At 37.2% G+C, this 10,036-nt stretch overlaps 1 protein-coding gene across 4 annotated transcripts in view; it reads left to right on the top strand.

The window, feature by feature from the left end:
- TAOK3 (TAO kinase 3) overlaps nucleotides 1–10,036 on the top strand; it is a 238,801-nt gene that overhangs the window by 18,739 nt on the left and 210,026 nt on the right. The gene's annotated exons all lie outside the window — the stretch shown is intronic.

Raw genomic sequence — 10,036 nt, 5'->3', positions numbered from 1 at the left:
AACCCTTTCCTATTCATCTCTCAGCACTAATTATTTCAGCAAAAAGTAATAATTAACAAACATTTATTAAAGGCCAGACACTATATTAAATGATAGAGATACAAAGAAAAGAAAACCAGTCCCTACTCTACAGCAGTCTGAGAGAAACAACATGCAAATGCCTGTATACAAACAAGCTCAAGACAGGATAAATAATACCAACTCAGTAGGCACAGTAATGGAGAATAAGGCAGAAAAATCAGTACTTTTCAATTCCAGGTTTCTCACAGTATGGATGTTAAATAGTGAGCCACCCAAATAGTTTACTTAATATGGAGGGAAAGCAAAAAAAAAAAAACAAAAAACTTCATAATCCCTTTGCCTCTTTACTTTGGTCCCTGTAAAAGGAGGTTTGCTAATAAAATAGAAATGAATGATAAGTGAATCTACCCATTTTGAGATTTCACATTTTAGGAGTGTGAAGTATAATATGCCTTACAAAGCATTTGCATTTTCACCCAAGGAACATTTTACAACTGACGTTACTGATTTGTGGGTTTTGTTCCAGGAGCATAGGGAGAGGAAGTTAAAAAACACTTTCATATTTATATCTTTGAGAAGTAATGTCTTCTCAGTTGTTTTCCTCTTTTTCTTAGTCTGTATGCACATTTTCTTGAGGTTTATGAAAGACTTTTCAAAAGAGAAGTTTGCTGAACTGCTCACTTCAAAGATGAGAGGCATCTCTCTTATGAGTATCTCTTTCAGTTTTATATTACCCAAATAGATCTAACTGGAAGTTGGTTAGAGGCTGTTTATGGAGAGATTGACTATTGATGTCTTTGAGATGTAGAGGGATTTAGCTTTTAGGATGGTGGAAGGAAGGGAAGAGGGGAAGATGGCCTCATCCAAATTGTATACTTTTCTCCTTTAGATAGATTGACTGATTTCCCCTAGTATCTGCTATGAATCCATGGGCCAGTTCACAGTGGTACTCACTGAAACAAAGGGTGGTCAGGTTTGATGTGGTCATTGCGCTCTGTTCCACAGGTTGACTGTGACCAAACTCAAGCTAGATGGTCCTCAAAGATCTGATTGTCATATTGGACAAAAGGTTAAATCCTTACCCATTCACAGAGTCCACATGTCAACATAGACTAGATGTGTTGTTTAAATCAAATGGAGAGGGAAAAGATGCATTCATTCCAGTGTAAATGGACAAACCCCCTTATTCACCAATTAAAGTATTTTAAATAGGAATATGAAGCTTCAGACTTAATTTACAAATCATTCATCTTATGTTTTTCCTAGAGACAAATTTATGACTCTGGATTGTTCTGGTTTCAGGTTGAAAGTGTTGCAACATAAAAGGAAGCTTGATGGAGGAAATAAAGTATTTCTGCCCAGATACTCAAAGAGGGAATTACAGCATGTAGTTATTATTAGAAATTTCAGTTCTTGTGAATGTGTTTGATCAGAAGAGAGCTAGAGAAGCTGGTTTCTATGTCAGGGTCAAAAGGCCCTCTCTGGTCATTGCCTAGTACTTAATAAATATTTGTGGAAATTAATTGGTTGATTTTTCTACTAAAGGATACAGTTTTTATAATGTGGTCTTCCATTGAATAGAAATTAGGATATAGTCACTAATCTAGTCTATATAGGACCCCTGACAACTGAAATTAGTTTGGGATCTATTGTATTGGAATTTCCAGAGAATTCCTATACTATGTCACTGTTGTCCATAAACAGTGAGAAAGAGCAATCCTGGGAAGGCTGTCAACTAATATATTTGGAAGTCACAAAGCCCCCTCTTAATTTGCAAGTGTCAGACCTCTTTAGGAGGGAGGCCTCTAGGAAGAAAGTGCCCTTCACATCTAAAATTCACTGTCTATGTGCCCCTGGACAAGTCATTTAACCTTTCTCAACCTCAGTTTTCTCTTTTTGTAAAATGAGGAGGTTGATCTTAGTGACTTCTCAGATCCCTTCCAACTCTCAGTCTATGATCCCATGAACCTACAATTTTCCCAATCTACTGAATTGCTGTCTTAAAATACAATTCATTGCTCACCCAATCCCAGAGAGAGACTGATCTCTGAAAGACTCGCAGTGAATCTGGGAATCCTCCTGCAACATGAGTCAGTAGGGATACTTCTTGGGATTTGTGCTGGATAGATGAAGTCTCTGTTCTGACCTCCATAGTTACCTGGTTATTTGGTTGGCTATTTGTAAATCATCCAAGGATAATGAACTCAACTCTGCCAATCTGTATGATCTTGGCCAAGACACCCACTCAACCTCAGTTTCCTCATCTGTGAATGGGAGCTATAATGCTTTTACTTCTTACCATGAAGATGAAATTGAAGTTATATATTACATAAATGAAAATTTTCTCATTACAGTAACTCTCATAAGCTATATGCTGAGACATGAAGGGAATTATCATTTGCCTTGAGGGAGGATAGATCTACCTCCCCCCAAATGGCAGGTTCTTGAAACACTGATGTCTGACTAATTTGAGACTGTGTAGTCTTTTGGGGGCTTTATCCTGGTATCATTAGTTCACCTGCTTCTTGAGAGCAAGGATTATCTTTTTTTTCTCTTTTTGTATTTCTAACCCTTAGCACAGTTTTCTGCACACTGTAGGTACTTATTACTAGCTTTTTTGTTGATTGCTAGTGACCCTGGATTATTTTTAGCAGATGGGAAGCTTGGGTGGGTCCCACCAAGCCGGAGAGGCTTCCAATAGGCAACTAGGTGAAGCAATGCATAGAGCACAGAACTTGGAACTAGGAATTCCTGAGTTTGAATCATACCTTGAATACTTACTGACTGTGGGAATGGAAGATGAAGATAATAACAATGCCTATCTCACCAGGATCAAATGACATAATATATGGAAAGAATTTTGCAAACCTTAAAGTATTATTATAAATGATAGTAAATAGTAATAGTAATGAAAATAAAAATATAAAGATCCAGGGATAACTCATATAACATATGTCTGATAACCAGTATAGCTTAGTGTGAATGAACTTACCACCAGATTGACCTCAAAATGAGGAATTTATTTTTGGTTATAGTGTTTCCCAAAGATCTCCTAAGTCTTGTGGGCATTGTGATCAGCACTGGGGAAGAGAATAACCATTCCAACAGACTCACAAGACTTATTTTTTTTTGGGGGGGGGGGGTTCTTGTCTCATATCTTTTTGTACAACTATCGGAGAATGATTCCATAAAGAGGTAGCTTTTGTATCACCTACCAGTCTCATTTGCATTCTTGTACTTCTCTTTACCCTGGAATAGATTCACTCTAAAGGGGGTTGAAGTTGTTGCTTTGTTTTAAAGGAAATTTTGTTCACAGTTTAAGAAATAAATAAATAATTGGGAATCAAATTTCATTTTAAAAACTGATCCTTTTAATTAAGAAAAGATTCCTTTATTTGACAGCTAAACAAAGATCAGTAAGCTGTTTCTATGGAGCATCCAAGTGTTTTGTATTTTCCACAGTCATCTTTTCTATTCATTTCAGTGGTAGATATCTATTTTTCCTCTGAAGTGGGTCACTAGCAAGCTACTTTCCAGGCTTAAAACTAGGGGTATCTCCCAAGATCTCACAGATCAGGTAACCCTTTTTGCTGAGTCTAAGGAGGTGAGGGGAAATATATACTAGGTTGGCAGCAAGAAAGGGGAGGCCCCTTCTCTGCTTTCACTATTAAAGTCCCTGTGGAGGTTGTTCTGTCTTCCTGTTTGCAACTTAGCTGCCTATGGAAAGTGGCCCACCAGTGTTCAGATGAGTAGCTGGCTCTTGGAATGGGCCACTCAAGCCCTGCCTAAACTGGGGGAAGGGAGCAAAAAACTGAATTTTGTGGAACTATACCAGAGCAAAGCCCTTGAATTCTAACACGGACTCTGCTACTGAAACACACTTTATGACCCTGGGCAAGTCACATAACCTCTCAAATTCCACAGATATCAAATAATAACACTGGATCAGATGACCTCTCAAAAAACTAGACAAATCAATTGTATTTCCTACAAACATTTTAGTGCTCCAAAGTTTACTTCTTTTATGATAAACACACTAAACCTTGTTACACAGCTAACTGTGAGATCAAGGTTCTGAGACTGGAGTAAAGGTCAAAAATTCCCTAACTCAGGGTTCCCCAGATTTGGAATTGAACAGGATCTTGACTGTGATCCATATCATCATTATTTTAAAGATAAGGAAACTGAGACCCATCAGAGTCAAGTGACTTACTCAAACTCACATGTGTAATAAAAAAAAACTAGGCGTGCTCACCCAAACAGAATTCTTTTTCTTGTGTGTCACACTGAATCCCTATCAGCTGAACTGCCACCCTCCCATGCCCATGGAGCCCTCTTTGACTAGTCCCATTCCTTTGCCTAGTAATAGATTTCAATCAGCCCCAAGTCCTGCCACCATTTCCTTCTAATTGGCTCTATAAGTCATTTATAACCTCTCCTTTCTCACTTCCACTAACTTTATCTTCTGGGTGCCCTCCTTACTTACTCTTCCCCTCTAATCTTAGTACAGCCCAGTTAACCTTGTTCAAACAGCCCTTCAATGATGTCACTCCTTTATCAAAAACCTTTAATGCCCCCTTTTTTCCCCTAACTACATTAATTCTCAACTTCCTGCCTATTCTGCATAGCCTTCCATAACTTGGCCCCACCCTACCTGTGTCACTTCATTTTCCATTATCTCTCAACTTTGCCTCTTCTCCTCCAGTCAGACCCACTTCCTTTTCAATGTTCAAATGCTCATTTCAACAAAGCTAGACTGGTGTGGTAACTCGAGAGTTTCAGCTGGAATCAGGAAGACTAGGGTTGATATCTGATTTTAGCCAATCTCTTAATTCTCCATACAGTAGCTCTTGATTTTAAAAAAAGACCAAGTTCAATTTGATAACCTCCAAGGTTCTTTTCAGCTGGAAATCGGTGACTCTATAATCTTTGACCTCCATTCCTTTGCTCACATTGTTCCCTCCCTTCATCTCTCATTCCTGCCTTTTTTAGATCTATCTATTCTTGGGGGATCTTCAGGAATATTTCCTCAACTACCCCAGGACTCCTGACTCACTTTCTTTTCTGAAACTGTCTAACCCTTATAGTCTTATAGCCCATAATTAGCATTTAATTACATATTGTTTTATATTACATTCTGTCGTTTACTTTGTTAATCTTTTAGCAATTAGCTTACAAGCAAAATTCTGGAGGGGAGGGGTCCTGTCTTAAAGGGGATATTCTTTATACTAGTTCCTAGGTTAACACTGATTTATTCCATTAAAAAAAACAGGAAAGGAGAGTAAAAACATCCCAAAGTGGGTTGAAGTTTGTTTATCCTGCTTATCAGAAGCCAGAGTCAACATTTCTAATGCTTTGAAATAACCCTTAATGTTTCTCCAATATGGGAAAATTCTTTTACTCTCCATTTACAGGTAGGTAAGACTATCTTAAATCAAACCATTTCTGGTGGACAGAAGGCTAGGGAAAGGAACTGAATTTCAATGATAGAAGGAACCCTTGCCCCTCAAGAAAGAACCCCCTCTATACCTTCTATGTAACTGATAGTCTTATGAACTGCAAGACTCTGATCATTATGAAATGTGAGGTTAATGTAATTCCTTTTCTTGAAGACAATATATAAAATGAAACCTTATGATGTTCTTTTTACCTTTTATCAATTCAACAGGCACAAGGATGAGTGCTAGAGATCCAATGACAAAAATGAAGTAGTCCTTGCCTTCAGGGAGTTTGCTTTCTAACTAAAGGAGAAACCATATATATATATACATATATATATATAATATATGTATATATATATATGTAATTAGAAAAAAGTTTGCAAAGTAATTTAGATATGGGAAGAACACTAACCATGAGAGAATGTGGAGCAGTCTTATTATAAGGTGATATTTGCTAGACCACTGGACTTGGAATTAGAATAGGTTCAAATCCAGTCTCAGGCACTCACTAGCTGTGTGACCCTGAGCAAGTTTGCCTCAGTTTCCTCATCGGCAAAATGATATAGAGAAAGAAATGGCAAACTACTCCAGTGTCTTTGCCAAGAAATCCCAAATGGGGTCAGGATAATTCCAACTTGACTAAACAATGACAACAATAATAATTAAAGGAGCTAAGGGATCCTAGAAGCAGAGTTAACTAGGGAGAGCAATTGGATATCATCAGGTATTTGGAATTAGTTTTTGGTTGAGTTTGTTTCAACTTCATGCAACTTTTCACTTTTCTCTAAATTTTGCTAAACAAGAAACATGAGTGGTAGAACATATGTGTTGCCTGGTACATTTTAATTAGGTGTCTGAAGTGTCTTGAACTATAATTATGACTGTAAAGATTTATTGAATCAACTAAATATTTATTGGACAATCACTGTGTATAAGACACCATGGTAGGTGACAGGGTGATCAAAGACTTGGTAACCACACTCAAGTTTCTTCCAGTCATTCAGTCAATAAACATTTTCTAAATACTGACTATCCTAGTCATTCTGGTAAACAGATTAGTTGAGGTGATGCATACCAAAGCTAAAAATACAGACTAGTAGGTTTCTATTTGGATATTTATTGTGATCATTCCCTACCAGATTTCCTACCTCCTAAAATATCTTACATTTAGGATTGCATCATACCAAAGATCCAAATAAAAAAAAACCCATTTAACTTATAAAAATGTTAAATATAGTTTACATTACATTTTCTAAAGCATGAATATTTAGAAAGATTTGAGAGGCTTTCATTTTTGTACATACAGCTGCTTAAAACTGTGTGTGGATAGAAGCTAAAGGGGAAAAAAATCCCCATTCTGCTATATTAATTGTTATTCAATATTATGATAGTGCTATGAAAAGTAAGTTTCTCTACTTAAAGACATCTTTCCTATGTGCCCATTGCTTTCCTACAGGAGTCCTGTACTCCTACAATGAACTTAGCTTGGTCTAATGGAGGAAAACAAATTAGGATTACAGAAGACCTGGTTTCTATTCCTGGTTGTCTCAAGCTTTCCATGTGACCTTAGAAAAATTGCTTAACCTTTCTGAATCTGAAAAAGGGGGATGGTATTTATTCCTTTTTGTGTTTTGAGAATGGCATCAGGATTAGTTTAAATGTGCATATAGCACTGTGAGTGTTTCCATGTTGTCTGCAATCTAACTAATAGATGATAGTCATTTATTCTTCATTTCTGGATGATTGACTAGAAACTCAGTAGGAAATTATGAGAAGATTCAAAGATTCAATTCTGCTTTTTCATATACCTATAAGTCAATTAGCATCTTCCCCCACCCCCTCCATATCCAGTTGCTGATTCAAAGTAATAGAATTTCTTAAGGGACCTGACTTGGAATTGAGCAGTTTAGGCCAAATTATTTTAACATAATGAAAATAATAATAATAATGATAATGATAATAACAATGATAAATCATACATATTTAGTCATTGAGATACATGTCTTTTAAATTCTAAATAAATATGGGATCATAAAAGGAATTTTAGAGGTCATTTAGCATAATCATTGATCTGATGGGAAATTTAGTCTTGTCATGATAGGGCTCATTTGTTCCTTTTCCTGTCACTTTGTTAAGCAGAAAATTCTTTCGTATTTTAAACCAAATGGTGACTCTCCTGCTATTTCTACCTCTAACAATATAGAATAAGTTTCCAGTGTAACATTCAGTGCTCAGTCCTACACAATATGGTCTGCAACCTCACATTATTTCTGAATCATCATCATCATTCTGTAACCTTTGACACTATCCCAACACCCTCTCTTTCGGGATATTCTCTCCTTTCTGGACTTTCTAAGACACTGTTCTCTCTGGCTTCCTTCTACTTGTGGCACCACGCCTTCTCATCCTCTGCTGATTCATCATCCATGACACACCCACTAACTAGGAATGTCTCCCAGTCCTTTTTTTTCCCCTGTATTCTCTCACAGGATGACCCTCAGAAGCTCTCTTGGGTTCAGTTACCTTTATGCAGATGACTCCCATATCTAGTGTCTCTCTTGATCTCCAGTCTCACATCATCAAATGCCCATTGGACATTCCAACCTGGATGTTCTTTAGGCAAATCAAACCCAGCATGTTCCAAACAAAACTCATTATCTCTGTGTCTCAAAACCCACCTATATTCCTGTCCAAGGCACCAGAGAAAGGGAAGGGCATAAGCATTTATTAACTCCCACTAGGAAGCTTAGCACTAAGCACTTTACAAATATATCTCATTTGATCCTCACAAAAAAAACTGTTATTAGCTCCATTTTTACACTTGAGGAAGTTAAGGTAGACAGAAGCTAAAATGATTTACCCAGGATCATACAGCTATTAAGTGTCTGAGGCCAGATTTGAATTCAGATCTCCCTTGACTACAGCTTTAGTATACTATCCACTGTGCCAGCTGACAGCAGCAGCCACCATCCTTCTAGCCATATGGGTTTAGAACCTCAGAAGCCTCTTCTATTAGTGATACAGATTCACTATAGTGATATAGATTCAACCATTTGCCAAATCTTATTGTTTCTTTCCCTACAACTTTTCCTACATAAATCTTCCCTCTCTACTCTCTAGCCCGAGTCAGATTTCAGGCTCCTCATTCCCTCTCATTTGTACTATTGCAGTAGCCTCCCAGTTATCTCCTCACCTCAAATCTCTTGTTCACAGTTACCTAGGGTATTTCCCCCAAAGTATGTATCTGGCCAAGTCACCCCTTCATTCAATAAATTCCAGTGGTTCCCTATTGTTTCTAGGATAAAATAATTCCCTCTGTTTGGGCATTTAAAGTCTTTTACAACCCAATCCCTTCCTATCTTTCCTTCTGTGCACTCTATGGTATAACCATACTGACCTCCTTGCTATTCCTCACACATGACTTTTCATCTCCTACCTCCAGGATTTAGTACCAACTGTCTCCCAAGCCTGGAATGCTCTCTTTCCTCACCTAAACCTCTTAGAGTCTCTGATTTTCTTCAAGACTCAGCACAAATATCATTTTCTACAGAAGACTTGTTCTAGTCCCACCTTCCCATGCAAACTTCCTTTGGGTGTCATATAGGACATAATAGGACAATTGATTATCAGCCAGGATAGGGACTATTTCATGCTTATCTTTGTATTCCCAGCTCCTAGCACAATGCCTCTTACCCAGTCAATGCTTAATAAATGTGCCTTCTTTCATTGATTGCCTGACTCCACCATTTAAAAACTAAGAAGAAGCTGTTGTAATTCTTCTTCAGAATAATAAATAATTTGAGTTAAGCAATTTGAAGAATGAAAATATTGATCTCTGTGTTCCATTAACTCTTTCAGAATTCTATTCTTTAAGCTGTTTATGCAAACTATCTTAAAACATGCTTTTAAATATAGCATGCAGCAATTGTTTTAAAAATATCTTAAACATATTAACATATACAGAATAGAAAGGGAGCCCATCCAAGTTCAAACCTTTCTTCTAATTATTTTATACGATATATTCTTCAAAAAAAGGGAAGCTAGATGGTTCAATGGATAGAGCAAGGTGAAACTGATGGTCAAGGAAAGTTAAATAACTTATCCTTCTTTATAGTAAATGAGGGTAGGGGTGGCTAGGTGATGCAGTGGATAGAGCACCGGCTCTGGAGTCAGGAGTACCTGAGTTCAAATCTGACCTCAGATACTTAATAATTACCTAGCTATGTGGTCTTGGGCAAACCACTTAACCCCATTGCCTTGCAAAAAAAAATTAAAAAACAAATAAAAATAAATAAATAAAGTAAATGAGGGTGAAGAGATAGAGAAGAATGGGTATAAGTGAGTGAAGTCACATCCATTAGAACTTATTTTGCTATCAACTATGAGGTGTTAGAGGCAGTAGGTGGCCCAGTGGATAGAATATCATACCTGAAGTCAGGAAGACCCATTCTCCTGAGTTTTAATCTGGATTCAGACACTTAGTAGCTAGTGTGACCTTGGGCAAGTCACTTTACCCTGTTTGCCTTAGTTTCCTTCTCTGTAAAATAAACCGTAGAAGGAAATTACACAATACT

This window comes from Macrotis lagotis, chromosome X (genome assembly GCF_037893015.1).
Source record: "Macrotis lagotis isolate mMagLag1 chromosome X, bilby.v1.9.chrom.fasta, whole genome shotgun sequence".
NCBI classification, from domain to species: domain Eukaryota; kingdom Metazoa; phylum Chordata; class Mammalia; order Peramelemorphia; family Peramelidae; genus Macrotis; species Macrotis lagotis.
This window is presented reverse-complemented; position numbering and strand designations above follow the sequence as displayed.